This window comes from Camelus ferus, chromosome 27 (genome assembly GCF_009834535.1).
Source record: "Camelus ferus isolate YT-003-E chromosome 27, BCGSAC_Cfer_1.0, whole genome shotgun sequence".
Taxonomy (NCBI): Eukaryota; Metazoa; Chordata; class Mammalia; order Artiodactyla; family Camelidae; genus Camelus; species Camelus ferus.
In genome coordinates, this window is record NC_045722.1 from 16,642,302 (window position 1) to 16,649,322 (window position 7,021).

Sequence of the window (7,021 nt, forward strand, 5' to 3'; positions counted from 1 at the left end):
GTTACCATTAGCATCTTTGCAAATATCCCAGGAGGCAAAGCTAATGTGACATTTGCAATCAGAGGGCAGCAATCCTTAAGCAACAGGACTTATATTTCAGGCTCTCAACAGGCAGGGACAGGAGCTGCGTCATTTTCTTTATTACAGGTTGTTGATGGAGAAACTTGGGTATAAGAACTAACTTCAGCATTCATCTATTCCTCATATTTTATTAGGGAGCCAAGGACTGTAGTGGGTGGACTGTTGGGGACTATATGACAGATTATTGAATTCAATAAATTAGGAGCAAGTGAGAATAGATCATCGTGAAAAACCTTTGTACTGCTAAATTTCACATCTTGAAATTTTTTCTTCTTATCTTTCCCTTTGTCCTGTTTTCTCCTCCCTCTTCCTCCCCTTTCTTCTTCCTGTAATTGCAAAGTCTTTGCATGGATACACATGGATAAGAATGAAGCTTCTAGATGACTCTCTTCCAGGAAAATAGACTGTTCTTGGCTTATGTTGGCATACATTATTACATTATAAATATTTCTTCATAGGATATGGAAATCCACTTAAAGGAATACATGTTGTGGCAGGCTCTCTCATCAAATGCATGGAAAAACAAGTTTATTTTCTGACAACCCATATATACTATACGCAGTCTTCGCTTGATGCAGTACCACCATGTTAACTGAAACGTGCAAATATCAGGAACATTACCCTTGCTTTGCATGGTTCCGTGGTTCTGGATGGTAACTCTGAAGCTGGAGTGGTCATTCAGAGATCCATTCCACATGAACCAGTTGTTGGGTGAAGGCTGTGCTCGAGATAGGGCATAATCTTGGATGAGCAAGTTCTCATTGGCTGAGAGAAATTCCTGGAGAATTCACACCTGAGATGTCATCTGGAAATAAACCTTGGCAGCTGGGGGAATGAGTATCTCAGCCTTAACTGGGGGATCTTGGTGCTGCACCCCAGAATCAACCACAGTCTACTCCTGCTTGGATCCATTTGCTGTGGAAGTTCGGCCTATCTGGGAATGGCTCCTCCAGAATTTTGGTTGGTCTCTTTTTGTAGGGAAATTTACAAGGGTAAGGTTAGTGAAACAAATTATAGCCCCCACTGCTATAGGTGTTCACGGGGTCATCATCACTGATGCTCCCTCCTGTGTGGCCCACTGTGACTCCCCTCACTCTCTGCTAGCACCTCTTCTGTCATGGCTTACCTGACGGGGTGACCCAGACTCCCACCTGTGAGGGGTCTGAGCACATGGCCAAGTGTGCCCTTCGCGGGCCATGAGGGCTTCTCTTGACCATTTACTGTCACCATCAGGCAGGGAAATAGTGCAAAGCTCCAATGAGTCAGCTAGGTGTCCAGCATGCTTTCTTCTGCTTCACTGTGTAACAGTAGCCCAACGTCCTTCTGAAGATCAGGGTTGATTACTCCCTCCAACCTAATGAACTTTCCTTGCAATCTGGTCTCTTGGCACAAGGAGCCTGAGTGATAGGCCAGCAGCCAAGGCTTAGAGATGAATGGGACTCTTCCACATCCCCTGGTAGAAGCAGCCTGCGTCCGGGAATCAGAACGTCTAGACCCGCGAGTTTACATGTATAAGGATGAGAGAGAGAAACTCCCCAAGTGGCTCACTGGGGGTGATGGTCGTGGAGTGGCTCTTACTTCTATTCCTTAGCCCTCAGACCTGTGCATTCTCTTCCATATCTTGTAAACTCTCAGGATGGCCACACTGAACAACTACTCTGTGTGTGTGTGTGTGTGTGTGTGTGCGCACGCGTGAGTGTGCGTGTGTGCGCGCGCGAGTGTGCGTGCGCGCGTGCATGCACATGTGTGTTCAATCCTATTTACACCAACACCAAGCCACCCTTTGGGTTTCAACAGAAGCAAACCACTTTGCATCAGAGTTTTTCTATTTACTTGTTTCTGCTTGTAGGGGAAGCCTCTCTAAGTTTAATTATGCTTGCTTTTCCAAGAGAATAATATGCTCTTAGTTTGGGATAATAAGGCAGCCTAATTAGCCTTTAAAAAAAATCAGAACATAGCTTTCTAGTGGTGATATCCCTTTCATTAGGTTAGTTTGGCTCCTCCAACTGGCACAGTTAATATTGCTTATTTGCGTACCTTCTCCCATGGTATTTAGCTCCATAACTTGTAATGAAAACACATTTTAGAGTACGCTGGAGATGGACTTGATGGAGTTGGTTATATCATAAGCAGAGATCCTTACAGTGGCTCTGGCTCGATCTTCATATTTACTGCAAGACACTTAAACGTACAGTTTAAAGTGGGAAAAGCTTTTTGGAGTAATCATTTTTTAATAATTAGCTTAGGGATAATTGGGAAACTATCACTCGCAGCACTTTAATCACGTAAAGTAAGCTATTTCTGGAAATGTTAATGGAAAGCCAACTCCTTAGAGATTGCAGAGAGTTAAAAGATCTATAAGAATGGCTATTAATTATGGCAAAGCCCTCTTTCTGTTATTAGGCATTGCAGTTGTAAAGCAAGCAAGATAATGTAGCACTTAGAATTCACAGTGCCTCTCCCATTAGACACAGAGATAATCTCAGCCAGCATGGAGTTCAGGCATTGGAAAAAGCAGGCAGATCTCAAATGGAAGGACTTTTTGTGACCTAAACCTTTGCTGTACCTGCATGCAATTTCCTTTGACTTAAGGAGGAAGGGTACAACAAATACTTAGGGTTAAATTACCAGACATTCTCTATTCAAACACTCCAGTACTGAAGCAACTAAAATAACTGTATTTTCCAGGACCTGCTTTTTCTTCCACTATGTTAAAAGAACACACACATTTCATAGTCTCAACACAGAAATACAAAAACAGGATTCCTGTGAGCGCTTTGATGTGCACCTGCCCACGTGTGACAGGACTCAAGCGTTTTTAGCCTCAGCCCTTGGCTTTCCCTTCCTCTTCTGGTCCCATCTAATCATTCTCTCCTTGAATGGAGTTTGAAGGACTGCATCTTAAATGTTCCCTGTAGGTCTTGGTTTTTTCCTCCCCGCCAAGGCATCTGCTGCATACCCAAACTTGTGATAAGATGTCAGTTCCTAGAAATTGATGGATTCGTTAGCCATGGGCTTTTCCCCCTTCTTCTGCTTTGCCTAGAAGCAGGAGTATATTCTGCTTGTCCCAGGGTGTTTCTGACCTTGATCTCTCTGCATCCTGGCTTTGACAGATCATCAGACTCACAGGTGGTATCCAGCAGGGCTATTTTTATACAGTGCTTCCTGTCCTAAGTGGGGCTCGCTTGCTTCGGAGAAATGCAAGTAATGAGCTAGAGGTTTAACAATGTGCAGGAAACATACATTATGATTTAATAGAGAGCCTGTAACAAACTTAGGATTTCCCTTTAAGCTGTGAAAGCAGAGAAGAAAAAGGGTCTGACTGCAGCTTTCAGTCTGTTCCACTTATCTGCACCTCCGACTACTTTAAAACACAAGAACTGCAAATCCTTCTCCTGTACACACTTCTATCTGATATATGTCTTCTTAATGGGCAAGCTTTTTTAAACAAGAGTGTTCCTTTGGAATCAACAACTATTTGTTCTTTCTTTCTTCTGCTTAGTTGCTCCAAAGCATTAGTATCAACCAGAGATTTGTTATTTGAGAAAAGTGATAATGTTTGCCAACAAGGGCATTACCTAATCTCATTGCAGACACGATGGTGGCTGTACATGTGTAAAATTAGGTCGACTGGGCTGATGCCTGCCCGCCTGCCTATTTTTATCTTTAAACAACATTCCCCATCATGCAACGCATTAATGGCTGCCATCAGGGCTTACTGTAATATACAAGACACTGGCAGTGCCCTTTTGATAGTTTTTCAAATGCTCTCTTATCAGGGATCAGAAAGTCAGATTTCACAGCCTGCAGGATTTATCCCAAGCAAGTGAAATCTGACTGAAAAAAAAAAAATGTAATCTTGGCTGTGGAGAATGGCCGAGTTACTGATGGTCCGAGACTTTGCTGGGGAAGACGCTGTGCAGTATCATACTGGGAACTGGTCCAGCAGAAGCACCTCTCAGCGTGCAGTCTGTGAGAATGAAGAGTGATGCAGGCTAGAAATGAAGGGTGAAAAAGTGAAAACGTTAGTGCATCCCTCACCATCAAGAACTGGCTAATTTGAGACCCCTCCCCTAAAACCTTTGTTGTTGTTGTTTTAAAACAGATAGGTACTATCTTGATGTTGCTTGAATAAGAAAGAGAACACTAGAGGGAGGGGAAAAAAAACCCTAGACACCTCAGTTGTTGAGATTGTGGGTATACATGTACACATTCATCCGTTTAGGACCACATGTATGGTTTAGCACCTACTGGTTTTCAAATGTCCAAGAGCTCATAGTAAGACAGACAGGTCTCTTCTTTCATGGAATTTAGCATCTACTGAGGAAGAAAGACAAAAAAGAATTGGGCATAAAAATAAATACATAAAATAGTTTAAAGCACTTAGTAGATGCTAATTAAACAATCGTTAACTTAAGGAATGGAGATGGTAAAATGCTGCTAAAAATGAAGACCTTGATGTGATTGGAAAAGAAAACTGAGGTAGGCGTGGGAAACAGATGCCACTAGTGGGATCCCTATATCCACAGAGCAGAGAGCTGCTTGGCGGCATCCTTGGTTCACTTCAAGTGCGTTTATGGAACACCAACTGTCACGTGACAAAAAATTAGGAAAATGTTTATATTGCCAAAGAGTCCTTGATGAACTGTTCTTTCTTTTCCAATAGCAAAAATTTTCCCCCAACAAATGCTTCCATTCTTTCGTCAGGTAGGATTGAAAATCGTGAGCAATTCCATTAAAAACCGGCACATGTGGTTGGTTTTGCATATCCGAGGAGACTATGTTCGCACCCTCATCTTCTAGGAGCGAAGCCAGCTATGCAAATGCGTAACTGTGAAGTCAAGAGTGAGAGCTGTACATGGGCGAGTCCAAGAGAATGGAACACTCTCAAAAATGGCAACTCTGGAGCTGGATTTTGTGTGAAGGTGTTGTCACAACCAACTTGTAAGGAAGCGATCACAGCTATTTGTATAATATTACAAATACTCTTTGAACTCTGCTCATAATTAAATTGTACACAGCAATATGGAAGCTTAACTTGTCCTTCATAGCATATTAGAGAACTTTTCTAACATACCACAATCTGTTAACAGCATCCTGTTTTGCTCATGTCCTCAGGGCACTGAAGAGGGAATGGTCAGAATTTGAGGATTCTGGTATTGCTTCTCAAGAAGATGTTGGTGGGGCCCGATATCTGGGAATCAAGGCTTCCCTGAAAATCTGGGGCAAGTATATAAAGCCATATGTCTAATTATTGAAAAGTTACATATCCCACTAACAAATCTGACAGGCGTGACTTCACTGTGACAAAATATATGTACTGCTGTGTTTTCCTTTGACTCCAAGTTGACAAAATAGCAAACACTACCAAGCTCAATGATTGCATACGTCTGGGTGTTGTTTTGAAGGGCCAGTGATGTTTGCACAAGCAATGGTTTTATGTTGCAAGATGTTCCTCAGCCAACTTATGCAACTATCGTGAAGGCTGCATTAATTTGTGAAAACACCTGCAATAAAGAATTGAAACCAAAGAGAAGCAAGAAATTGGACACTCAGTGTTATTGGGAAACGAGAATTCCTTATGTAAGAGCCCATTGCCTTTGTAGCTAAGAAGACAGATGGACAGGTTAATTATTTCGTCTTTCCTCTTACGCAGGCATTCTTGTCTGTCAAGTCATCTTCATACTCCAAAGCAGCCCATCTCTAATTTGAGAACCCTCCAAACCCTCACAGCATCTGAATGCAGTTCTTGTCTGGACGGAGGGCAAGAGAGGTGGAAACACATTTTCCTGGGTCCAAATCGTATTAGTCACGTGAACGCTTGTTTAGGGTTCTGAATCTCTCTGTGCAAGTACTGAGTGCCAGATTCAAAGCGACAGAGGTGCCTGTGTGTCTTTTAATAAATGTATTTTTGATAAGTTCGTACTATGTGAATTCCTCTGAAAAAGAGATCCCAGAATAGGGGCCCCTCTTGTATAATCAAAGTAGGTACCATCTATTTGGGCATACTTCAGAGTTATAATCTACTCCAGCACTCTAATCATTGGGAAAACTGAGAAATGTCAGGGTAATTGTACTTTGAAATATACTGTATATTCATATATAACCTAGTTATTGAATTATATATTTTTAGACGTGTCCAGTTAGCTGTGAATCATTCTGGGTAAGGAGTAGTCCCACCCGGAGGAGGCAGTGGGGTCGTGGGAAAGTCGGGTGGTTTCTCAGGGCAGTGCTCCTTGTGCTGTTTCTGGGAGGAGGAGGAGTGGAAGTTAGACAGGTGGAACAGGGCAGGAGGGCATTCCTGGCCAAGGGCAAACAATGCACACAGCACCACTCGGAGGTATATCCAAGCAAGTGCAGGTGCTTTGGTGTGGTTGAGAGCAGGGAGAGGGGCTCGCAGAGGAAGATGAAGGCTAATGTTATTGTTCCAGTGAGAGATGGTGAATCCTGAACTGAGGAAGAGGCAGCGGTGGAGGCAGGCTGACAGATGTTAGATGCAGGGAATCCTGCGTGCTGGCTGGGTGGGGAGGGGCTCGCTAGTCCCCCAAACTCCAGCCTCTGGTGGGAGCCAGTTTGGGTTTGGCAACACCTCAGTTAACAGATGATTAGGTGCCTGTTAGTGTGAGCTTGCCTGAAGCCCTTGTCAGTAAGATTCAATGTGATTCCGAGTGTTAATCAGGAGAATGTACAGTCCATTCACAGCCCAGACCCAAGGCATGAGCGGAATGTTTCAAAGGCAGCGGAATTTCATACGAGGTAGCCTTCATGTGCTCATTCTGCAATGAAAAATTAATAACCTCCTGGACTCGTTCATTAGGAGATGTGAGTAAAGAAGAGATAATGAAATCTCCAAGTGATGGACTTGCTGATTCCTCGGACTCAGAGTGATTAAGATCAGCTGGTCAAGGATATGAGAAGGGCTCCCACCCCCCCAGAGGGG